Source organism: Lagopus leucura, unplaced genomic scaffold, assembly GCF_019238085.1.
Source record: "Lagopus leucura isolate 7727_CA_CO unplaced genomic scaffold, USGS_WTPT01 Super-Scaffold_100017, whole genome shotgun sequence".
Lineage (NCBI taxonomy): Eukaryota > Metazoa > Chordata > Aves > Galliformes > Phasianidae > Lagopus > Lagopus leucura.
In genome coordinates this window covers 8,098,179-8,125,788 of record NW_024962271.1, presented here as the reverse complement: position 1 = coordinate 8,125,788, position 27,610 = coordinate 8,098,179, and the positions used below count along the sequence as shown (strand labels likewise).

The following is a 27,610-nucleotide window of genomic DNA, read 5'->3' as shown; positions in this document are numbered from 1 at the left end:
AGCAACTATTTAATAGTTATCTATTTAACAAAATTGGATAAGAGAAAAAAAGTAGAAGGAATACATTTTTTGAAAATGTATTCAAAAAACAATAGAACAGCAAGTAATCCATGATTTACCTGAACACGAGTTCTCATTAAAAGAAAGGTAAATACCTCTGAATGCAGATGTATTCCATGCCATTCTCTTTATTACTTAATTTTCCAGGTATCTCAGCATGATCTAAATAAATTATGCTGACAATACAACAATATAAATGATAAATCAACACCACAATTTTAGTGATATATAGCATGAAATGTAAATAATAACCAGTACTGCTAATTGGCTCACTACCTGGCAACAGATCAGTAAGTAAGCAATTTCACTGGTAATGCTTCAGCTGTACACCACCCTAATCATTAAGCATTTCTAGCTACTAAGCTTTTTCTACTATTTTGTTTAAGAAACTGTACTGCATCATAAGAAATTATGCCTGAAAAAAAAGTCATGTTGTAAAAGAATATATATATTTTTTTAGTTGTTCATTGACAACATCTGGATATTACAAACCAACTCTTGCTACATCATGTGGCAGAAGCATTAGTCAATGCATTGCATGAAATACCAAATCAGAACATGTTTTTCTTGGAAAGCTAAAATAGAATTGAAAAGCTGAAGCTATTTACCAGCCTATGCAATTATCTATGTCTAGAAGAGTCCAGTCTTTGCTTCAGGGCTTTGTTTATTGTCCAAACATCAAAGATGAAAACAAAAGGGTAAATCCTGCTTTCCACCAGAGGCTGAAGATCTCCTGATGTCTGATCCAGGACTAAGAACACTTATTTAACCCAGGAGGTCCTCACTGTTACAGAGCAGAGGTTTTCTTCTACCAAAGGAGTGTAAGACCCAGGCCTGGTACTGCCCTGTGAGGCCATGTGAAGACTCTCACTCTTTCCTAATCTGTACTAAATTTCAGCCCCATGGTGGCAGATGTTGTTGAAGATGTTGCTGAATTCATAAAAGTCACAGCAGTATGTCATCTAGTTCAGCATCCTATGACCCATAACAAACAGACTTCATGGCTATTTTAAAGAGGAAGACAAAATGACAAAACCCCAATGGATCACTCACCAAAACATTTTCATAGGATAAACATTATTTTACTTCATTCTACCTGTGAGAACTGCCAATATGCATGTTCCATTTAGATATGTTTTAGTCAGTAGATTGGCTTAATCCTGCCATATTTTTCATTCCAAGGACCTAATTAATCAGTAAGTTCCATTCTGCAAAACCTCAAAAACACCTCCTTACCAAATTTCAGTTTGTTGGCACATCTCATTGTTTGCTCTATGGAACAAAGAGAAGAGAGAAATCAGATTAACCCTGAGTAAATCACTCATTTCATCTAAAATCGTACCCATATTTTCATTCATTTAAAATGAGTTCTCTTATTTGCACTCTTTATTTGTACAGAAACTTCTCTATGCATCTGGATATTTTTGATTATTCCTGTATCTTTTCTGCTTGTACTACACATTTTCAAGCAGGAAGGTAAGAATTCAACTGTTTTCACTGCAAGAGGATATCACTGATAGGTATCACAATATTTGCACTATTATTTTCCAACCCATTCTTTATTCATCCAACCATTTTGCTGCTACTAAGACCACTGCTGTGAAGTGAGCAGCCTTTTTTATTGAGCTGTCTGCAGTAATGATGATCATGGGGAAACCCCATCCCCAATGAAAGAAATGGCAAATCTCCCAGAGACTCCAGTAGGATCTGAATTTCACTGGAGGCGTTGCTATCAAGTAGTTATCATTAATTTACAATTCAATCAATGACTATGAACAGCACAAATAATTCTATACAATTTGCATTGCAGGGAATTGCACTGTAATCAAAACTCTGTATATTTGCCTTTCTCCAGAAATCCTTCAGGAGTTCTATGGACTTCACTAATGAAAAATTGTTGTGTCTATATTTCTGTTTCTTTGTGCCTCTTACACTCCTTTTTTCTACCCTTACATTACAAGTATCCAGCAAACATATCGAGCAAGTGATTGTTAATTCAGTGTATCTGAAAGCCTCCTATTAACTTTTTCATATGCCCAATTCAGGACTGTTCTCCATTCTTCTAGTAGCATTATTATTTCTTGAAGCAGGAAAATGCATTTCATTAACTCATTTTTTTCATGCAGCTGTCAATTCCTTCGTGAATGTAAACATTTCTAGCAGCCTGAGAGACGTGGTTTATGATGATTTGCCCAGTCTTACTTTGTGTGTTCACTTAGGGAAATCTTTAAATTATTGTTGCTAGTTTTTTAATCCAGATAATCTTTTTTTCTTCCTGTTTCTGCTGAACCTAAATTCACAAACTGATGAACAGCTTCTTCTCCAGAAATAGAATAAAGAACAAAAGAAAAAATTGACAGCTAGAAAGCTGAAGGTTACAGTCCTCATTGCATATCTACAAGTGCATCTCAGCAATTTATGATTCTGCTTATGGCACACTTACATATAGTATATTTAAATTAATTTGAAAATGCTGTGTGTTTGCAAAATTCTCTACCATCTGCCACTTATTTAACTGTCAATTTCAGAATTAAGCAATATAGGCAAGGGAGTTGAACATAATTTCTATTCCAAAATCTTACTAATATTCCAAAGCTTGGTAATATTACCCACAGGATTTCTTGATGGAAAACCATGGAAGTAGACACTGATGCAACCACATTACCGTATGCCTTATGCTGAGCAGGTAGTTTTCAGGACATTAGGTATTAGTACATAAATCTGCCTGTATCGCATCAGAAGTATCTGCTTGCTTGCAAATAATCTCAGACTTTTAACATAGACCACAGTGAACTACATAGACATACCCTAACATGCATATTTCCAAAGTAAACAGGGAGCAGTGAGACCTTAGGTTGAGTTATTCGGTATGGATCTTACTCCATCTTTTTCATCCGATGGGGATTCTCTATTTCTTTAAGTCTACAATTTAATGAATCTAATAAAATAAACAAATCAGAAATTAATTAGGAATTAATATGATTCAGGAATGTTTAAATTAAATAAGTACTTGTGTTTTAATAAATAGGAGCTTAGTATGTATAGTACTTTCTCCTCCAGTTTATACTTCCAGTTATACTTCCAACTGCTGAGATGACAATTATAGCCAAACTCAAACTCTTAACAGCCACAAATTCAGGATGAAACACATCTCTGGTGTTCAAAATATCCTTTCCTGTGATGGTAATACAACACAATATCTGCTAAAGGTAAGGTCCTGTCTAGTGACACAACAATAGCATAACTATTATGTAACCTGTAATTATGATGTAATTATATTATTTAGAAGAAAAAAAAATCAAAAGTTAACTCATCAAATATAAACAAGTAATGAAAAAGCACTATCAAGAATACTTTTTTTCTTTAGAACATTAATATACTGGGATTATCAATGTCTGCACTTTTTTAATTTCTCTATAAAATTAAAAATATACATGGGGTGCTTTTTCTTTAAATGTCTTTTCCAGGGAGAATGAAATATATATATCTGGGGACAGAGCCATACCACCTTGCTATAAATGGGTGGATGCAGGAAGAGCTTTCACATTATCCTTCACTAATGAAGTAGCAAAGTTAACTCCCCTATTATTAAATCCATGCTTGTAGACACTAATATTCATGAACGTACACAATACCTAGCAGTATATATGTTCTCTGCTTTCAATCACAACAGGTTTATTTTGTTTAAAATTTTTAATTGAAGTCAAAACATTTTTGCTTTTGGTATAGGCTGGCAGCAAATAAAATGATCCTGATGGATGGCATAAAACTGTTAATTATGTTTTGTTTGCTCTATTGTTAGTGTATTGCTTGTGTGGTTAAAAATTAACTCTATGATCTTATTTAAAACAATACATGTGTCATTTCAGACATTCCTAAAAAGGATGCTTAGCAATAATAAATAGGTGTACTTGTCAAGAGAAATTTGCTAACAAAGTGAATTCAAGCATTTTAAATAGATAAAGCAACGATGAATTACACCAGGATAATATTTTGTTTCATTTTTTAAAACAATTAACATTCCTCTCTTGTTTTTATTCATTGATGAGTTTTAGATATGCAGATAAGGACAATAAATGTTTGATGATTATATGGGTATTCCTGAGTCTCTAGATAACCTTAAATATTTCAATGTCTGAAAGAAGTGTCAGGCTGTATCAGAGTGTCTGTACTATAAACACTAATAACAATGATACGTATTTCTTGAAGGATTTGAAAGTTAAACCATCGAAGTTATTCTTAAGCAGGGTGCACAGCGGGGAACACATCAGCAGTTTCATCTCCACACACAACGATGCAACAGAAACAAATAGGATTTTTGAAGTCAAATGTGTAGCACATCTGTACATAAATCCACAAACAACTTAGATAAATGAACAGTCAGTCAAAACATATCATGCAGATGCCAATCTACACTGTTTCAAATATTCTAAACTTGACTGAACCACCTCAGATAACAGTTTTGAAAATCTGCCCTTCTGAACTAACTTCTCTGCAGCTATGTCAATGAGGTTCTCCATGAGTGCACGCATTTTCCTAGGGACAACGTACATTACAAATCTCATGATCTAAACAGAGATTAATATATTTGTCAGAAAATATGTATGCTTTATCAGCACGAATTTGCTCTAGCGTATACTCTGATTTCCCAAGACAGATGAAGTAACCTGAACAAAATCAGTGTTTTCCATGCTATGTTTTCTGTGCTTTTTTTTCCATCAGTTTAAGAATTTTATATAGGTTACATTTGCATCAAATATTTGTTTTTCCTCTTGTGAAAATGCTTTTTTTGTTGTTGTCACTTAGAAACAAATTCACATTTAAGAAAAACCACTTTGCATTCAAAACCCACTTGAAAGAAACCAGAAGAGGCCAAAAAGGTCCCAGCATAGTCTCTGAAAAAGGAAATCCCTAGCTACAGACAATGAAGAAAGCCTAAAAAAAGAACACGGCAGTAAAGCAGTCACCACCTCATGGAAGAGTTTCAGTGTGTTCCAAAGCTGTTTTACAGCCAGTGGGTACTGCATGACCCAGTGACAACAGGGTGAACCTAATGGTCATAACAGGGCTGAACCTAACGGTCATAACAGAGCTCACCAGAAGATTGAAAGTGTCAATACACAGCAGTGCTATCGCGACCAAGAGTGCATTTAAACCTCTGTAATATAAAGATTTGCCAGCACCGCAACTGCGACAAGAACAAGCAAAGCACACAGAGCCAATGTCTCGGCTGACAGTGCATCTACATGAATATGTAAGATCTGTTTAGGCACTGTCAGAAAGGCTGTCATAGAATGGTGCAGTGAGGGGACTTGGAGATACATTATGGGCATTTCAAGTCATTGGAAAACTCTAGCGTCCAATTTTGAATGTTGATGCACTCAGTAGTAGAGATGGAACCACTTCCTGACAGAAAGTCCTTTTACATTCAAAAACATTCCAGAATAGCCATTTTGAGGATGGAAAAGATGTGAAAGGGAAGCAAATGCAAAGCTCAAGACCTTCATGAAATGAAGGTGAAAGCAATGATAATATAGCATGAGCCTGTGGACTACAGAAAGAGCTGAATCATTAATAAGATTAGTCAAAAGCTTTCAAAGCATTGCAGATGAGCTAGCCACTATTAAGTAGCACACATCCTTAAGCACATGCCCAAACTTTTACAATCTTTAGTGAAGTTTCTCCAGACCTCAGTGCACATAGGCTCTTTTACAGGACAATACCTTTAATATAAAAAACACAAAAAAGCCCTTAGAAATTGCAGTTTGGGTTTTTTTCTTTATTTTGTTCTCCTTTTCCTTTTTAATAGTATAACTTATTTCATCACCTTTTTGCAAAGCCTTAATAGCATGTTATCTTACTGTTTATACACGAAGACAGCACTGTGGCAAAACGTGTTATTGATCATGTTTTAAATTGTCTGAGGAATTCTCTGTAAGACTTACGAAAGAAGTTAGGTATCTTTTGTGCAAAGTATTCTTTTATTTTCCACTTCATTTATTTTGCTCAATGAAATGTGTGTATACATTCAACCACACAACATTTTAGTACCTTTGAACTATTTTTAACAATCTTTTGATCCATATGTGGACGTAGGAATGTTAGGAATGTAAAATATATACCATTTTAGACATTCAAGCATCTTAAATCAGCTAATAAGTTAAATATTTTGTACATTCTAGAACTGAGATTTGAAAAGATAAAAAGTATTTAAGTATTTCTGATCTGCCCAATCATCCCCTGAAGTATAAACTAGTCATTTCCATATCTAAAAATTAAACTGACAAAGTACACATCAGCAAATATGAAACGAAAATGTGAGGAAAATCAGAGAGCTTCCAATGAATAAATAAACAAACAGCAAGCAAGTTGCTTGGATCCAGTAATGAGGTATTTTTACTGTGGCTTTTGTTTAGGCTTCTTGATCTCAACAAAATAATCTCACCCGCAGGACATAAGAGTAATTTGTTTCAGATCTTAAGTCGCACTTATGACTATGTTTGTATTCCAGCATATCTCTGAAGAGCTGGGTTAAAAATTACCTGCCTGCTTTAGTCTTTCCTAAACATAACTGCATTATGATTTCTGGATACCCTGATGAGTTTGATGAGTTCACAGCTACTGAAGGCAATTGTGCATAGCAATAAAGAAATTTGATAAACCTCTGGAAAAAAATTATTAATGAAATTAATAATTAAATCTGCCATAAAACATTTATAGGAAGGTATGAAAGGTGTTATGAGTAAGAATATGGTATTTTCTTATAAATACAATAGGTTTGCCAAAGTAAATAACCCTGTGAGTTACTTACCTCATAATGTATTTAGTTATATTAAATGGATAAAGTACTTGATCATCTCCCAGGATAATAAAGCTGGTGGTATGGAGAAAAGCCTCCATGGGATTAAGAGAGAGTTAAAACATTTCAAATATGCAATTAAAGGCATTCTAGCATGCCTGTGATCTCTGCTCTGGTTTCCTGCTTACAGAGAAGGAAAACTGGCTCAGACCTCCTAGACTAAGACAAGAAGTATGCAAAATCGAGCAGTCTTTGTGCCAGCTCTTGCTAATCCTTTTCAGTATGGTTTGCTGCTAATTTGTCATGGCACATATTTGCCTTATGTCTAATTAGCATCAAATTGCAAACTGCTATTTGCTAACAATTTGTTGCATCAATCTGCTTGAAAATCTATAGTTTAAAACTGGATTGCAGCTTATTCTGTCTATCAAAACTCCAATTTTCATACACATCACAAAAAATTATTTCCCTCCAAAAAGCACTGCAGTACTCTATTGTACAAAGAGGCCTACATTTAAAAAGAAAACCTTTACAGAGTGCTATTTTTTGTTCCTTTGTTTAATCTTCCATTTATATTTTGCCATAAATTGTTTACAAAAGGAATTAAATAAAGAACAGCATGTGCTTTGTTTTGAATTAGATCTAGTTAAAATTGCATCACTCTTAGACTAGAGACAAAATTATCATGTATACTTTAGGGGTATATAGGCAAGATTCTTGCAACTAGAATTTTTGACCCGAAACTGGACCTCTTTAAGAAAATTTCAGCCAAGGAGCTTGCCAGGTTTAGCAACAGGCTAATTTGGTCTGTTCAACACCTTACGGATATTTTAACAAATGAATAGCTAAAAATCTTTGTCACAAGCAAATATTGTTGCAAAGACATTCATCAATGAAACTGCAAGTGATGGGAATCTTTCTGTTTATAAGATTTACTCCCCTGCTATGCCTCATTATGAGCAGATGGAATACTCCTGCTGTATGCATTGCAGGGGATGGATAGAAATGTGTCAGTACAGGGCCTGGACTATGAAACTTGCTTGATAAGTAACACATGATGTTCTACGCAGCCTCTTCTGCTATACCAAAAGGGCAACACGAGGTCATCAAATAAGCATGGCTACAATCTGCTTCTCTGGAAGCAAGATTTCAGGCCACAGAAGATGATGCTTCATATTTAGACATTATGATGGATATAAAATGGCTTTCCCATACCACAAAACAATTTTGCAATTCTGAAAACATTTCATCAGGAAATAGATGAACTTAGTGTTAAGCTGAACTCTGCTCCCAGTGGTAAAACCCTCAGAGACTGAATGGACATAGAGTTTCAGGAGTGCTTAAATAAGGGGATCAGAACTACTACTGAAGCACTAGAGTTGGAGACTGGACTACCTGATCTCCTGGCATTCCTTCCCACCTGAATTATCATAAGGTCTGACATTTTACTTAATGAATATTCAGCAATGATTTATGTTCAGATATTTTTCCCGTATTCTTCACTTTCTTTCTAATCAAATAAAAGCAATACAAATGCTTATTGGTCAGTACTGCCTCCAAACCACACTGAAAGGTTGAAGGAAAAAACTACTATTAACTGATAAAAACAAAATGAAGAGTAAATCTATTTAATCCCAGTGAGATCATGTGACAAATTCTTACTTGTATCACATTTAAGTTGCTTTTCTTCAGCAACTGGCTACATGTTTATGGGCTCAATTACCTCTAACTGTGAACTAGAGAAAAAAAAAGAAAAAGAAAAATAGAAGAAACAGAATGTAACAATGAAAATATCATAGTGAGCACATATCACCATAAACAAGTGACATAAGCACAACTATGGGGAAGAGTCCCCATTATGGAAATGGTTATAATGACACTTATATGAAAGTTCTTCAGGGTTCCTATAAGATAAAACCCAGAAGTTCCAGGTGCAGCTTATTTCTCATAGTAGAATAGCAAAGAAGCCAGACATCCTACATCTCTGTAAAAATACAATGAAGAAAAAAAATGGGAAAATCACATTTTTTTCAGTCAAGCACTTAAAAGTATGCATTGTGGACATAATTAGACATAGTACATCTAGGTCAGCTGAAGAGGCAGGATTTATACACCAATGCTTTATACAAAACTTTTAAACAAAGCTGTGTTGATTGGCAGCTCCCTAACTGTGACTCTTTTCAGAACTGGTAAAACCATGAGAAATATACATTTTACATAGCTCTGAAAAGCAACCCTGCACTTCATTTGAGAAACTCCAAAGGCACTGGATATAAATAGGGGAATGCTGTATTCACCATTTATTAGTGGCAGCTCTGCTGGATTTCCAGTTGAAATCAGTTGTGGGATTTCACTACTCGTTCTCATTAACAGTTATGGAGCCAGAGAGCAGGACTGAGGTTAAGTCTAACACACGACATGAGACAGTAGTGATATTATGAGTGCTTCTCAATTTTTTCCCAATTTCAGGTCTAAATGCCTGCACATACCTCAGATTAAACAGTTTGGATCAAAAAAAAAAAATCTTTTTGAGGTTATCATAACTACAATTCACATAATTTCTGCCTTTAGTTTATTCATTTACTTATTCATTCTACATCATAAACCAGATAAGGCTTACTTCAGCAACAGATTACATAAGAATTACTTTAATTTAGTAATTAAAGATAAATTAATTATATTTCCATTTAGTCATGCTGTGTTTGGCAGAACACGCTCTGAGGTTCCACTGTCATGATTCAATTATTACAAAAATCTCAGAAGCTATGTACCTAACACAACATTAATCTGTCCATTAAAAAGTACCTCCAAATGAACCTAAAGTATGAACTCTTTCTGCCAGTAAGAACTTGCAAAACAACGAGAGACTAACACAGCTGGTAATGCACAAACCAAGGTGTATCTTAAGTCCCAACACCAAAGTCCCAAAACGCCAATACCACCGTAAACTGTTTTCTGTTTAAGCAACCTAGAATTTAGAATTAAGCTTAACTCAGATGAGTGATTGACATTGTTCAACATTCTCATAGCAATATTCTTGGAAATGTCTGGCATGCAACATATGCATATACCTCCTTATGCTTTAGTACAATTCTTGTAAAGTATCTTTTGCAATACATTAAATGGTTAATCCAAGTGAAGGATAGAAGTCTGCTGCCAGGTACCAGACTTCCTTTTTCTCAACAAGCATGAAATTATCCATGCTCAGGTTCCCAGATTTAAACCATACTCATGGCTTACAATGGAGGTTTTATACTTCCTACGATCTTCTTAAAGAAAAGACAAATATCCAGTTAAGGAGCTTGAAAAAAAAAACTATGGGAAATACTACAATGATGTATTAAGTTAAAATCATTAATGAAAATAAGTTCTCTAATAGAAATAAGTTTGCTTATTAAAAAAAGGAAAAAAAATATGGTTCGTGGCAATGTGTAAGACTCAAAGTGTTACTACAATTACTTTTCAGTTCCCAATCAAATAATGTGCTATATTCTATATACAAGAGAGCCTATGAGTTTCTTTCCTAGTCCCCTAGAATGCTAAACAACAATATACTTAAACAGAAGGTACTTTGGCCACAACAACCCCAAGCAAAGCTATAGGCTGGAGGCAGAGTAGCTGCAAGATTGTGGAAGAAATGGACCTGAGGGTGTTGATCGACATTTGCCTAAACATGAGCCAGCAGTGTGCCCAGGTGGCCAAGAAGGCCAGCAACATCCTGGCTTGTATTAGAAATAGGGTTGTCAGCAGGAGCAGGGAAGTGATCATCCGTCTGTACTCAGCACTGGTAAGGCAGCATCTTGAGTGCTGTGTTCAGTTTTGGGTCTCTTACTTAAAGAAACACATCGAGGCACTACAGCATGTCCAGAGAAGAGCAACAAAGCTGCGAAGGGACTGGAACACAACACTTATGAGGAGAGGCTGAGGAAACTGAGATTGTTTAGTCTGGAGAAGAGGAGGCTCAGGGGAGACCTCATCATTCTCTATAACTAACTGAAAGGAGGTGGTGGTGAGGTGGGAGTCAGCCTGTTCTCCCACATAACTAGCAATAGAACTGAAGGGAATAACCTCAAGTTCCATGAGGGGAGGTTCACGTTGGATAATAGGAAAGGTTTGTTCTCCAAAAGAGTAGTCTGGCTCTAGAATGGGCTGCCCAGAGATGTGTTCAAGAAATGTTTAGATGTGGTACAAGGGTACATGGTTTAGTGGGGTTATATTGATAGTTAGGTGAACGGTTGGACTGGATGATCTTGGAGGACTTTTCCAACTTCAGTGATTCTATGATTCATGGTTTTCTCAGTTAGATTCAGTAAACGCTGTATATTCATTCCCTCTTCTCATTCAGATTCTAATGAATGCTTCTTTGCTGGACATCTACAATGCAGGACTGCAAGTACTTTTCTCCTTGTCAAATACACTCCATAAAAATACTATTGTCCTGCTGATTTAGTATATACACACACATCTAGCAAGGAACAACCAGCATAGCCTGACAAGTACAGTCCTGTGTGGGATTTTTGTCCCATGATTATCAGAGAAGATAAATGAAATTTTCCAACACAGCCATATCAAAGTCCACAACACATTGGTATGTGCGGGGTTTGCAAACAATAGAAGGAGGATCTGGAGAGGAAAGTTATTTTTGCATTCTAAATTATGAGAGAGAACCTTGAAACACTGATAGTGGAGGAAGCATTTTCATTAGATATGTTTCACTTTCTTCCTAAGCAATCCACTTACAGAAGCTGTATGTTGTTACATGACATATTTCCACTTTCCTGCAGAACTGCCTGTGATTTTTTGAATGCTGTTTGTTGTTACTGCCTTTCTTCTCCGACACAATGCACCATTTTTTAACCTTTTCAGTAACCCAGTGACACCTCTGGAATATTACAGTATTCCTGTCAAAATGTCTGGTCTGCAACAATAAACTTTACATTGATGTCTTGCTTTTCGGGAATAATTACACCGTTCCTTAAATGTTAGCCTATTTACTATTTGTGCAAAAAGATGACAATAAAATCAATGGAACACAATTCCCAAATGTATATCAAAGTCTTTTGCAATGTTAATGGATTAGTGTGTCTATAGAGGTGCAAGATCATTTTGTCTCAATGCTTGGATGTGCACATGATATGCACTTCCTCAAAGCTAAACTTATTAACCCTTATCTGCTGAGCTCATCCGTTCAAAAAGTTAGTTTAATCTCCCTGCATTTGTCAGGATTCCATTTTTTTCAAGTCAAGCCCGGGAATGCTGCCCATCGATCAATAGGTGTATGATGAAGGAACTTCGTCCTGCTACCTATGACCAGCGGCTGTTTTTTCAATGATTCCGCAGGAGTCAAAAACTCAACAAAGCGAATCACGGATGCTGTAAAGGGAGCATGCTGCTCATGTCTGTGACCACTGTATGCAAAGCTTGGCATTAGTCACCGCCAGGCCGCCTCTGACAGCCCTGAAGTGAGGGAGATTAATGTGAGGCAGGGGCACTTTATTATTGTCATTCTGTTCTTTCACACTCTGCCTCTGACTTTCAATTTTGCTCCAGAATTAATTGTCTGCTCCCTACAGTATGACTGATGTAGAAGGATACAAGTAACATAGGCACCTGGTTCTGGCCTTGACAATCTGACTCGTTGTTGCAGGATGTATTGTGTACAGTCAAATTCAGGGACAGACGGGCATCTTTCAAAAGAAATCAGCCAATGTTTTTTTTTACTTCAATCAGATTTGACTGTAGATTATCCCTCCCTAAGACAATTTTTTTCCTGTAGAGATGCTAACAAAATGCCAGTGCTATTATTAAGCACCACTGCCGCTTTATGCAGCCTCATATGAGGCCTTTCTTTCTAAGCTCTTATTTTTATGTTTGAAAGTAGTAAATTAGTCATGTAGTAGTGTTAAATCCCTGCCCTCTCAGAGTTAAGCATTGTTGTGAGAATATTATATATATGGTATCTTTGACAATATAAATACATGGCTATGTAAGCCAGTATCATTTACTATTTATTGTACTAACAGTTCCAAAGCAAATTACACGCAAAGTAAGACAAATATTTGAAGATCCTGTATCTAATAGAATATCTACTGTTCATCAGACTTAAATGAACCGCTGTACAAAGAGATCAAAGAACATCTTCACTAGAGAACTGAGGACGGAAAAACATCACTTTCAGGATGGAAAAGACCATACAGGATCAGTCTTTGAACATGAATGTCTATCTATCAGTCTGGTTTTTTTTCAGGTTAACATTTGATGATGACAGATGCAAAGCCAGTTCTACACCGCAGCAAAAGAAGGCGCTTCACCTTTATATTTAAAAAGTCAACGCTGGCTAGTAGTCACAGACATTGTTACCAGATGTACAGGCAAGAATATCAATATTTGTTATTCTAAAATAACGTTAACTGTGGTATATTTGGGAAAGATTTCATTTTTCTTGCCAGATACTCTATATGATCATTAATACTTTCAGTTTGATTTTATAATATTTGGGCATACTAGTGATAAACTTGATAACAGAATATATAAAAATAAGCAACACAGAATGTTCTACTGCTTAATGTTTCTTCCTTATTAGATGGGTAGGATTCAAAAGGATCTCAGGAATTTCTCCCCAAATATGCTCCCTGAATAGAACACGCAGTAAATTATTGTGCTCTATCTCATCTATTTCTTCAAAATGACTACAATACTATATTAAATGGTAAAGAAATATATAATATGCTGAACTGTCTTCTATCCTGCATACCACAAGGAAAATGACCACCATTCAGTGAGGACAATCCAACCTCATTACTTGAATGATTTATCATAACAAGCAAAATGTAAAAACATAACTGGTTGCTTTTATGAGAGGAAGCAGCTTTTCCCAATTGGTAGGGTTTTCCTGGACTTTTCGGCAAGGATGCATTTCAATATTCTCAAAACACACAAAAAGCAATAAGAAACTGCCTCTTTAAAAAGGTATGTGGGTAAATGTTGTAATATCCTTCAAACCTGACATTAAGTATTCAAATGTTACTTAAGCAAAGTGTGAGCAATTAAATTAATCAATCTTCCCAGCCATGTACCGAACAGATGTTCAATAAATCCTCTCTGCTTACAGTGTGGGAGAAAGAAAGTCCACTTTTAGCTGTCCTTCAGTGATGACATCCCTCAGCCCGTCCTTTCACAAGGCCTCATGGGCCGCTGCCAGGCAGTTCTGCTGTGTTGTTTCTTTATTATAAATAACAACAGACCACCTGGACTACCTGCAGTACCTGGAAGCTGAGGTTTAATGATCCTTCAGGCTACATCCTCAGCTCTCTCCTGATCCCAGATAATGGGACTGATGGGAATGGCAGAGGAGTGACGGATGGCAGTGACAAATGACTCCAGATAAACATGTGCTGACAACGAGTGAATATGGGGCAGCGTTGCAGAAAGGTCAAGATAAAAGTATTTGCTTGACTTTCAAAGTTTCTCCATGAAAAAGCAGTCGGCATCCTCATATTGTTACTACCAGATAGCTTTACCAAGCAGATTTGTAGAACACACTGTCAAATTATTGCAAATCTGGCAAACAACAATTCAAGTGGGATCAAATGCTCCCACCTTTCAGTAAAATTAGCCATCTGCAAAGCTAGAGCAGCTCTGCTACAGAAACATACAAGAACCTGAATATTTGCAATTTTCAGTGTTGAAAGCCACTAGCAGATGCACACATGCCCTCCTGGTTTCACGTGCCCGTTCTGTTCTGACCAGGCTCCCATCCCAGCCTCAACAGTGCTCTCTCATTCTCTCCAGCACAAGGAAACGTGACTTTGCAACACTGTTTTTCTGCCTAATTATCACGAGATGTCTCCTTAGCAGAAGTTATAAAGTTCACCTGAAAGTCCTGTGATATAAGATTTGATTATTATAAGATACGCCATCAGATCTGTGTTAGAATTTTTACCCATTAAGAACTAATGCTATTTATGGCACTCCCCCAGCTTTAAACAACAAATCCTATTGGTTTATATGATATACACGATGCATCTCATCATCTTAACTTTTTACATGTTAATATCATCTGTGATCAAATGAGTCGACTGACATTCAAATGTAATGGTTAAAATTTCTGCACCACAGATATACAACTTCAACCTTTTGAATGCTGCCATTCCATATATGGACTTTATCCACATTTTAATGAGGCTTTAAAATCTCCAAGATTAAGCTAGTATTTTATATAGAACTGCCTGCTTTTTATGATATCCTGACATGTTGTACAACATTTGTGACTATATTGATCCTTATAAATTCAGCATCTATATATATTCATGGAAAGTATGCCCCTCCACATTCACTACATAGAATAAATGGGGTGAGGGGGGTGGGTGGTTCTTAAACGATTTGCTCAGCAGTAGACAAGTAAGGAATATTACAGTAGCACTGTTGCACAATTTAACAACACTTAACAAATTCAACTACCATTTACAATAAAGGAATGCCAGCATTCTTCCTCAAATCTTACCCTATTTCACTCTCCTTCTGGCAAGCCTGTTACAAGTCCTGAGGGGGTAAACTGTGATGTTCTCACACCTGGGACAGTTATACATCTTCATGTCCTCATCGTCGCCTGACTGCAGAGACAAGCCTTCCTGTGTTTCTCTGCGCTCTTTCATGCTTTTAATCTAAAGCAAATGATTGCAAGAAAAAAAAAAAAAAAAAAAGCATTATCACCTTGGCAAGGCATCAGGAGTTAAAAAAAATAATAATAAAAGGAAAAAAGAAAGAAAAAGAAAAAAAAAGCAAGAAAAAGTCTATGGGCAAATTCATCTTCCATTGCTACAATCAATCTCTCACCTAAAGAAATACACAATAACTAGGCAGGAAGGGGCCAAGATTTATGGCCTAGAAACATCTACACTGACCAGCATACACCTAGCCTTCTTGGCTCCCTCCTCGCCAGAATGGCTCTTTCTAACAGTTACAATGATATACTGTCTCTCCCTACTGTTTTACAAGTACATTAGCTTTATTTAATGAGATCTCTGAGTAATTTAACAGATGTATATAGGACATAAGACTAGAAAAACTCTTGCTACTTGAATATTTTCACCAAGGTATTCTAGGGGTAGATAATCTCTGCTACCATGTTATGTTCCTTGAAATAGTGTTATTGGAATTTTGAGAAGGTTTTTAAAAATCATTTTAATAGAAATAGAATATTATAATCAAATAGAATAGAGCAATATACAACATTTGCTTGTATCAAGACCATAAAAATCAGGATAAATGCAGCTATTTTAGATCCTCAAAACTATATATTAAAAGGCCTGAGAGAAATTCCAGTTCACAACAACTGGTTGGCTCAATAGAAAAGCACTTGAAATACTGCATTCTGAGTTGTTGATTACTGTATGAAGTGTACATAGCTGTTGCTTCCGATAATTCTGCTTTCTGTTATCATACATCTGTTTCTGGACTCCAGGCAATGCTTAGAATGGCTGCTGTTGTCCAGCAAACTAGTTTTAAATAATACTGTTAGTTAGTAAAATATTAAACAAAAAAGACTATAATAATAGATTCTACAATAACTCCAATAATCAACCAATTAATAATATTGAGAGGTGGCAATAAGGAATTACCTGTTTAAAATAACGTTCAAGCAATTTTTCTTAGTTAAAGAAAGAAGTTGCATAAATTTCATGCTTTTGTCTGTGTGTTTTTGCAGCAGCACAAAATCCATACAGTGTCTTAATGTTTTCTCATGCATTATATCTTTAAACTTGATTAAAAATAGAGTATTGCCCCAGATTCAGTAAATGACTTCAATGAACTACATTAAAAAAATTCAAAAACTTCAATTCTACCCAGTGGTGAGACCAGCACTAATTGAGCTTAGTGGCATTTTTCTGTAAATAATGTATAGTCTCATTAAAGAAGGTTTATTTTAGTTTGAAAATACATTTCTTTTTAAAATTCTTTTAAGCTGAAGGGAGTGGGGGAAAGGCTGAAAGCAGTATTAACTATTCTGGCAAAGTGTTAAATGTCCTTCTGGTTTACAGAATATTGTGTTAACCTTGAATTAGACCATATAACAGTTCCAGAGCATTTATACATCACTACCTATAGAGGAATAGGATGCTTACAAGTATGTTGCAACAGATATGCTCGTATTCAGAGCAGAAGCAGGTAAATATCTGACCAAATGAAACATACTGAATGACACTTAAATACTATATCACGTCTACTACAGCAATAATGGTTTCTTCTTCAGAAAGCAACAAACTTCAAGTTGGGAGCTTCAAATATAGGTGTTTCTTTATATACTAGAAAAACACTGATCAATTTCAGGGTACAAATTTATCAATACTGATGGCACAACATTATACTACAAGTCAAGAATGCACAAAATTTCTGCTGAAGCAGAAAAGAGAGTGGGAGAACACAAGCTGGAATACAGAAAATTCACTGCATGAAATTTCATTTCTTGAGAGCTATAGATCAAGTTGTATTTGTTTAATGAGGTTGACACTAGAAAGATGTATAGAACATGTCAGACACCCAGTACCAGTGCGTTCTGGGAAAAAGATAACATCTGAGAATCTGACCACTCACTTCGTCTTCTAGCCAGACTTCTCTATCTACTGGTTCTTTGGGGGATTATAAATGAGAGGGCAGAAAGAACAAGGAGCAAAATAATGAAAAATACACAAAAAAAGAAAAATTATAACATTGTAGAGCAACATAAAGCCAGATTTATTGACCTCACAACTACATAATCAAGAGAAAGTTATCACTATAGAAACTTTTACTAAGCGAAATGATCTTAAATAACAAGGGAGTGCTATGAAATTTACAGCACTTTTAAGATATGCAAATTGAATGCAAGGTATAGACATAAGGGTAATTAATTGTAAATCTAAGAATAATGTTTCTTTGTCAGGGCTGTCTCCATGTTGTGGAATACATTCTAATGTGCCTTAAGTCTGAATATTTCTTAAAGGCTGGTCTAATTATATGATGTTCAGAATTTCAAAATAGTAGTTATTCTTATCGTTTAATATAGCTGCTGTAAAGTTTCATAGCAAAATTTACTGATTACATGAAAATATTTTCTTTTACTTTTCAAGGATAAAGCACTTATTTAAAAGTCTGGGCACTGAGAGCTTGTTTTGGAAAAAAATAATACGATAGAAACAGCTTTTGTCTAAACCTGTTTTGTGTTTGATTTCTTTTTTTCTTTTTCTTTTTTTTTTAAGAGGAGAGTAAAGGAAGGTGAAAAGGAATCAAAACCACTACCTATAAACATCTTCATTTGATGTGACTTTAAGTTACAATGTTAGTTTTCTAAGGACTTTGAGAATAAAATATAATTTTCTAAATACATTGTTTACTTCATTTTTTCCTGTATTAAATTGTAAGCTATTCATCTGATAATGATTAAGGTCAACCCTTCCATTATAACAAGACAATAAAAACTCAATTCATCATTTAAAGGCTTGGTATTCAAACCCCAGGCTTAAAAGGAAATTCATATAAGTTTTCAGAACATATAAAAACTTTTACAAAAATAATTCAACTCTCTGCCAGTTTCTGAAGCCAGCCTACTGTGGTTCCTGACAAAACAAAACAAAAAAAAAACAACCAATATTTGAGCTGTTTTCAGTGTTTAATTAATGTAGATCTATTAAAACAAAGTTTCATAAGGAGACAGCAAAAGTCTTCACCATTAACAACACCCTAATATCTGACACGTATTTGATCTGTAGTTAAAAAGCACTCATATCCTTATTTCTTTGCAGAACTTCCTATAGACCTGTAGAACAGTTAAACAGTGTAAGCAGCAAAAAGAGCACGAACTAAAAAATCCTTCCTTATTTTCATCAATGTTACATTCCTTTTACTTGTACAAGAATGATCCATAGCCCCCAAATACAGTATTTTCTTCCCATACTCCAAAGGAAAAAGAGCAAAACACTTCCTAAGCATCTATTTCAAAATACATGCTTGGCATAGTTGATCAGAGGTGAGATAGTCACTGGGAGGATTCCAATTCTTTGTGGAAACCACCAAATGAAATACATTGGTATTAAGAGAAGGAAACTCCTGGAGGGATAACAACCAGAGATCCTCATGCAGATATCGATTAATAGTTCCTTACCCTCCTAAAAATTTTGGCCAGCAGAATGAGTGACAGTTATCTTCCTGAGATGAAATGCATTTTGGAAACTCCTCTGACAATGTCTTTGGGAGACAGGAAAGAAGAGTGACTGACCATCAACTCCATAAATGCTAAAATGGGTATTGAAATTGTACACATTCTTGCTTTATTGCTGCCAAAACAATAAAAATATCTTGCTACTATTTTTTACCTAAGCATAACACACTATAACTTCACCTCCCCTCCAGCTGATGGTTTGTGCTTTGGACTTATAGTTTAAATAGAGATCTCAGAAAATTTGAAATCATTGCCAGATATAGAGACAGATTTTATAATGTGAGTTAAATGCATCATATGTTCACATTATAGGGTGCATAACACTTGCAGAAATTATAAATTCTCCATATGCCAGAATTAATAGCTTCCTTAAAGGATCTTTCAAAAATTATTCTTGTATGGAAGTTTCCAAAACTTTCTACAAGAAAACAGAAAAACATGGCACTTATTCACTGTTAGTTGGAACCAAGGCAAAATGAAGATTTTAGCCTTTCTTCCCTTTATGATGGGTTTCCTACACAAAGCTTAAACCTTCACGAACATGAAGAATATCCTGTGGGAGTCCTCATCGACATCCTCATCTCTAACTACTTGAAAAGACAAAAGGCAGTCTGGGGTAGTAGAGGCCATAAGAGAACAACTGGCCTAACAGATGTGAGGAGGTTATCAAAAAATTTCAAAAGGCCACTTAAGTAGGAATCCTAAGAGTAAGACTTCACAGCTCTGAGGGAAATAAAGAAGGTTAAGGCTTTATTTTTCCTGTAGAATGTGCCGGAAATTCTACTATGGTGGTAAAGTAACCCTGATCTGAAAGCCAAAAGGTCTTGTTTTCAGCAACTGTTTTCTAAAGTACGATTGACAAAGTTTATGGTTTTTTTCTGAAGCATTTTTTGCATATTATAGTTTTAAGTGGATTTTCTTCAATCACTTAGGGAAAGATCATATATTGTACATCTTAGACAAGTTGCAGAGGTTAAGCATCGCTATGTCTGACCCACATTAATTTTTCTCATTAATCTATGATATCTACCAGTAATTTTACTCATTGCATTTGCAGGTTCAGTGAACATTTCAAATGGTTTATAATTTTGCTGGAATCTAGTATTCAAATTCATGACTGAATGCTTGGAAAACACAAGGCTGTAGAAGAGCCAAACTAGGCTTACGCAATAACTATGACTGAAAGGAATGGTTAAAGCCAGCAAGGTTTTCCTGCCAATTGTTTCCAAAGTCACTAATCGCACAAAAAAATGCTCTAATTTTGTGATTCTTGTAACTCAAAACTGACTTCTCCAATACAATTACTGCCAAGTCAAACTATTATGAAAAAAAACCATAGCTAACACTGCATAGTTGCATAACTTGGTTCACTCTCTTCTACTACCATTTGTTTTGTAGCTTAGCAGTTTTGAAGGGGTGAACTTCCTATTCACTTGAAAATAACAATGGGAGGATCTGTGGACTAGACAGCAATTAAACAGTATGTGTTTGCTTGTTTTTTCCATTGAAATTATTACTGTTTTCAATGGTGAGATGGATTGTAAGTATCTGGCAGAACAGAAAGCAAAACTGAATGAAATTCACAAGGACTGAATCACAAAGTCCATGCCCATATGATGAGCTACCAAGTGCTGAAATGATAATCCTACATATCTTATCAGGAATACCTGAACAATAAACATACACAAGGTAAACAGTGAGAGAGAAAAAAAAAAAAAAAAAAAAAAGGCAAATATGGCCTTACACTCTTACTACTAAGAAGACTCGTGTCTAATTACTGTAAGGTTGATAGCATTAATCTTCTGGTTTTTTTTCCCCAAAGACCATTAAAAAAAGTGTAATTCTTCACCTTGTCCTTAAACTCAGTGGAAACACTTCAGTTCAACACTCACTTGGTGCGTGAAATTGTTGACACAGCTAGAATTAATACTAGGCCTACACACAAATGTCGTTGCTTTTGTCACTTTCTGCCAATCACTTAACAATAACCAAAACTGGAGGTCTTCTTGCTGAAAAAGGGATGATGGAACAAATAAAGGTTAGAATATTCTTTTATAATGAAATTACTCTTATTTCCAAAGAATGTTTTCTTTAGTCTTACTAATTTCCAGTATGAAAAGTCACTCCCTGGACAACTAAAAGAGAACCGGAAACAAAGTCAGACAAAGTGATTCGCTGATACTTTAGATTACTAAAGGTAGCTGGATTTCTGATGATCCAAACCATATCTAGTGAAGCTGTGTCTGGTGTAAATTTTGAGATGCAACGTAAAAAGAGGGGCAAATGATGCTCAGCACAAAATAGCAGCGTATAGGCACACTGTTCCTTCATGCTACTAAAGATACTTTTCTTTTTTTTGAAGAACAAAGTTAAATCAAAATTAAGTGCCGCAGTGCAAATCCTGTACTGCCTTATACACTTTACTACCAGCACAAAGTCAGTGCATTTGCAGAGGATGTAAGTCAGGGCACAAATTGGCCCTTCAGCTCTCAGATTTCTCCAAGCTTTCCCAACAGCTTGCTGAGCATAATTTGAAGTTGGTTATTTAAAGCTACACAGAATAATACAGTATGAAGACTGGTGCAAACAATAACTCTTGCACAATTTATCACGTAGAGAAGAGCAACTAATCTTTTTAGAAACAAGATATTCAAAATTATTTAATGCTAATATTTATGCATCAGAAAGCATTCTAAGCAGAAAACAGCCCTCCTCCCCCTCCCCATATACACAAAACATGCATTTGTGAACATCTTTAGCTACATACAATACACCATATTTTCAGAGAGTCTTGAAATTATCGTACTATATGTTGGCATTTATGAAATTCTGTTATTAATGCCACTCTTATAACAAAGATAAGCTGTATTTACAATACTAATACCTTCCACAAATAATTAAATACGTATAGCTATACAGATAGTGTTATATACCAATGATGGCTCAAGACTGTAAATTTAAAGTACATTATTGTAATAAACAGCAATAATAGCAATAATGATAAAAATAAGTTTGGCATTCTTCTGCCTAGCAGACTCCTGTACCGCACTGTCAGCTTGAAAAAAAATGAAACAACATCTTATGAACAACTATTATTTTCTCGGCTGATGTTTTTTTTCCCCTCTATCACATGCTATTATGTTAAACAACAAAAAAACCCTGCAACTACATCAATATTAAAGTAATTATGAAATTGGACTAAAGTAACATTTCTTCCCAATAAAGATGGGTATCAATCCATCACCTTAATTATAGAACTACTTCTGCATTCTGTTAAAACTTCATAAAAAGTTTATAAAAGCATTGTTTTCTTTGATTAATTTTCAAAGTCTCTGATGAGAACAAGTGCCAACCAAACAGCCTAAAAGTGAAAAATGAGAAATTTCATAAAATCTTGTGTAAATATAAAAAATAAATGCATTATTTGTTAAACACAGTTCGACTGTAGCATAGAAGAGCTGGTTACTTCCCTTGTCTCAGCTAGCATGCATATAATAAATCAAGAAATAAAAGAAATCAGTTCACTTCTTCCCATTCACAGAAATCATAACTCTCTTTTCTAAGCACTGATCTCATGGATTAGCAGGCAGCTTATGTATGAAGCACTCATTGTTTGCATACCAAAATTAATATGTAGATTGCAATGCTGGTCAATACAGTGACATCAGTACCCTATATCTCCTCAAATTCCATTTAGACATTTTTCTCTCAAAAATAATTTTGCCTCTTGTGTGCAAGCAGTGGTCCACAATCCAATTTATTTTTACTTACCAGGCTATTTGAACTATTCGAACTATTTTGCAGCACCGCCACTGTGATGTGTAGAGATGCACTATTAAGCTTGCATTTGTTTTGGAAAATCATATGTAATTGAGCTAAACATGTTGCATATGATCTCCAACTACATCATACCAGAAGGATAAGAAAGCTATGTATATCATCAGCCAAATCAACCAAAGTTCCTTCTACAGTGGTTTCCAACTTTCATTTAAGTCAAACTAAAACCCCATGCTCTACACACAGTTGACACAAAGAGGGCACTTGACCATTGTTTGCATCGATCAAGGGTTTTAGGAAATTTCCCAATTAGTTTTTGGATTTAACCCAAGGGAAAAGGACTCGATATTTACATCACTGAGAACATTCAAACATATAGAACTGCGTTCAAACTTGCCATGAAGTAATAGCAGTATGTTAGCCATCAGTTGTAAGAGCACTTTCAACTAAGTTGACCTCTCCAGATTTTCAAGATACTTAGAGCCATTAGATTAAATTTAAAAGGCCTGTATACAGCTTTCTAGAATGCTACTTCCTACATATTTCCATTTTTAAAGAGTTCATATTGAAGATAATTTTAGTAGAGCAAAACAACTCCAAGAAATAGCACTATTATCAAACAGGAGGAACTTGCAAAAGAGCAGCTATACGAAGTTCTCTGAACTGCCTTTCAACAGTCCCTTATCAATTGCCTCAACTGTTATTTCTTATCTTCCACGTGTGAACCTCAGTCTGAATATCTGCTTATTGGTCATATTTTCTCTGAGAAACCTCTGACGGTTTCCTCTAATGAAGCCATATGAAGAATATTACCTGAGAAGATATATTTCTTCACTTTCTCACACAATATAATTCTTCCTCCTCCCTTCAGTCTTTAATTCAAAAGCTAATCCTAAAACAAACAATGGTGATAATATCAACCTGGCTTGCTCTATTCCTGTGACTATGGAAATCCATTCTATTGACGTCTGTAAATGCAATTCATAACTTCCTGTAAATGTGTTCTATCCATTTTTTGGTGGCCATAATCTCCCAAAATACACCATTTCCACCAGATAGCAGAAGACTATCTTTCGAGACAACAAAAGATTGCAGTAGATTCAACTATACTGTACTGACACCAATTTCTATCTTCTTACAAATATCACAAATATCTAATTGTAACTTGCTCATACTCTACATACTATGAGACTATGTCTTCCCTTTTCTTTAATTATCTCTTTTTTCTTCTCAGTCCTAGGTGCTTTTTGTAAATTCTGCTCTTGCACACTACCCAGAGCTCTGTACCTGTGCTTTTACATCTTGAAGTATCTTACCAAGATTTTTATATGCCTCAGAATTCTAATGTTTATTCTCCTTTGTTTATTATGGGCAACTTTGAAAAACTTTTTAATGAAATTTATACTCTGGCACTTCAAAATATTCTTTCCATCACTAGCACTTTGCTTGACATCCTCAACCATTTGCTCAGACTTGCCTTTCACTTCTGGCATAACCGGCTCAAATGTCTCACTCAGCTTCCTTATTTGTGATACAATCCATGTGTCACGTTCCTCTTTACACATCCTTCTGCTGCTGATCACATCTCCGGTTGTTTTTCTTTCAATTTACTTTCTTTCCATGTCTTATGGCCGAGTTATATTGAGCTCTTTGGATGATGACTTTTCCATTATTCACCCTCAGTCTCCCACTGAACAGTTGAATCTCGCCTATTATTCAGCTCACTTTAAGGAAAACTACCTAAAGTCCCCAAAGGGGGATCATGTACAACCAACTGTCCAGAAAACTTCGAGTTTGGGCCAGTCCAAAGGGCCAGCCAGTGAGAATATGCAAAATGTTTTAGTCTGGACTTAGGGAAAGAAAATTGATCCAGTGGATCAAATCTCTTAATTCTTTCTGATCTAATTATTAAAGGTATTTTAAAACTATGAATTAAACAAAAGCCAGTTTGTGGTTGGGATTATTTCTTGTGTTTATTCAAAAAAAAAACCCAAAAAACACAACAACAAACAAACATTTAAAAACCTGCCTTTTAAATTGACATGATCCTTTCTTCCTGTAAATAGGAACCAATGATCTGCACAATACCAACACACTGGATTTTCCTCAACATTCAAAGAAAAAAGAGCAGGATAATTGAGAAATTAGTGCAGGTTAGTAGCAATCTTCACAGTGACACCAGCTACCTACATGAAAATGCTCTCAATTTTTCCTGTGGAGAATGTAGTTAGTGGGATAGCTTGTAGTAACCTCAACATAATAAGCAGCCTTTATTCCAACATTCAAAGTATCAAGGTCAGGGCAACAGCAAAGTGTAACATCAAGCAACATATTTGATGGCATGGCTCTGGAGCAGCTGGTTAGCTTCCATGATGAATGAGAATTACAGCAGTTTTCAAGAGACCAACAGAAGGCTGGCAGGGTCCTAATCAGCTATAACACCAGTAGTAAAGATCTAAGGAGACTAGAGCATTACCAAAACTACAAACTTCTCTGGGCTTTAGTTTCAATAATTACAGCAGTGACAGCTGGACAGTGTGGGCACATGACTGGAATTGGTTGGATTTTTTTACATATGGTGCTATTGGAATCCTGTCTGTCAGAAAAAGAACATAAAATTACCCCCCAGTAACTGGTGGCTGCAGGGCACATCAATGTGTCTCAAAGTAAAAAAGCAAAGATGGCATTCTTGCAGGTTAACATTCAGAAAATAACAAAACATTATCCGAGTAATGTTAGAGCAATACATCAGCAAGAAGTGCTGCAGGGTCACAGGGGTAGTGTGAGTTAAATAGAGAAAGCACATTGGTGCGCTTGGTTTTCCTGCCATATGCGAACATATTCTAACTACATTTCTAGCTTCTCTTATCTTCCTACAGTAACCATTCGGTGCTAGCAATGCAGAAAGAAGGAGCCTCACATGAGTTTAAATAGACTCCAGGTGTGCTGAACAATAAATTCAGATAACTACTTTCTTCTATGCATGACGTTGATAAGACCGTTTTCCACCTCACATATTCTAGGCCACATAAAAGTTGTACATGCCCAGAGGCAGGAGAAGATCTAACCCACACCAAAGTGGATACAGTACTGTCAAAAAGCAGCACATATTGCCCTGTGCTTATTTTTTTCCTTACAATCTTTTGATTAAAAATAGGTGCAAAGTTTTTGAAGAAAAAGTTGTTCAATACAATGAAATAGCAAAAAACTGTTTTCAACTGGACAATGACTACTAGGAAGAGCTGAAATCAGTAGGTCCTTAAGACATAATTCATCATTTTATTTTAATTTTCCTTATGCTTTGAATTGTGTATGCTGAAATTAAATCCTTTTGCTTCCACTCCCGATTCCTCTCTTTCCTTCTTGTGCAATCAGATTTGCCAGGAAGTGCCATTTTGTTTCCTACCGTGTACACAAGAAATATATTCAATTACAATGGCAGACTAGAAATGGAAAATCTTTTTTTAAAAAAAAAAAAGCTTCATGTTTGTTTGTTTGTTTTAATAAAAAATTACCTTAGAGCCCAGAATAGTCCATTCCAATGTGCAAAAAAATTTTGATTTGCAGAAAGACTTCTGCTTACAGAAGAGAACAAGCTGAACAAGAGTAAGCAGCTGCACCCCTGAGATCAGCCACATCCCGGGCTGTAATAGCTGGACAGCAGCCAGAGACAAGTGATTCTTCCCTTTTCCTTAGTTGTGAGGCAAATCTGGAGTACTACACCCAGTTTCAGGCTCCGCTCTGTTTTTTCTTTTAATTTAACAAGAGAGTGACAAAATACTAAGGAAAAAAAACACCCAGAGATGCTGTATAACTTCCATCCTTGAAGATACACCAAACTGAACTGTATATGGCCCTGAGCAAGCTCAAGTAGTTGGCCCTTTGAACAGGTGGGCAGACTAGCTGACATTCCAATCTATCTTTTTAAATGATTCTGGGAGGATAAATAATACATTTTAGAAAACATCACGTTAACTTCTATTTAACTTTTATTGCATTAATATTGATTCTATAGACAAACTTGTACTAAATTATCTTTAAGTAAAAAATTCACAGTTAAACATGAAATACTTATCTTTGCCCTTTGTACTTAGATTTACAAAGGCCTCCACAGCATGAGCAAGTTTAGGTATATATCATTGGCTCAGTTAATTCATGTTTGATTTCTACCTTGTTTGTTACAATGTGCAATTCAGGCAAATCAAATAACAATGACTCAGAGAAAGTAAAGGCCATAATTTCAAACAACAAACAGAAGCAAAAATAACTTCTGAGATACTTTTTCACAAAATGTGAACAAATTATTTTCAAGCGGCACTTCCACATGCAAGTTGTATCTTTGCCCCAGTGTTTCATTATTCTGAGCTATTGTGGACTTCCCTCATAACCACCCCCCAGTATACTGGGATGCTCCCCTCTTGGTTTTTCTTTATGCCTCAGGGACCTTTTCTGATGTTCATTATGTTTAAGAGGAAGAGAGAGGGTAAACCTTGTAATATGGTAACATGAAAGCCATTCCATTCCACAAAAAGCAGAGAAAGGGAAGGCAGAAAGAGAAAGACACAATACTGCAACACTAATAGGCAGGATAAAACAAAAATACAAGAGTATATGCTTTGTACAGTCTCTTGAGTGTTGAACAATGAACTTGGGTTTCTAGTACATTTAGAACTCTGTCTTTACCAGGGTTCTTAAATGTGTTAAAAAATACCATATGGGACTTAGTGTTTTTGATTAGAAATGCATTAATGTGGGACAACTGCCTTTTCCAGAAGAAA

The 27,610-nt window shown here is 35.5% G+C and overlaps 1 long non-coding RNA gene across 4 annotated transcripts in view; it reads right to left on the bottom strand.

The window, feature by feature from the left end:
* The window catches only part of LOC122183175, a 368,354-nt gene that overhangs the window by 218,962 nt on the left and 121,782 nt on the right, over positions 1-27,610 (bottom strand). For 3 of the 4 annotated variants that reach the window (XR_006180127.1, XR_006180126.1, XR_006180128.1), the window contains one exon: positions 15,363-15,522. This is a non-coding gene — a long non-coding RNA (uncharacterized LOC122183175). Of the gene's footprint in view, positions 1-1,296; positions 1,334-15,362; positions 15,523-27,610 lie in introns of those variants that run through there. The other variant, XR_006180129.1, reaches the window with a different exon arrangement.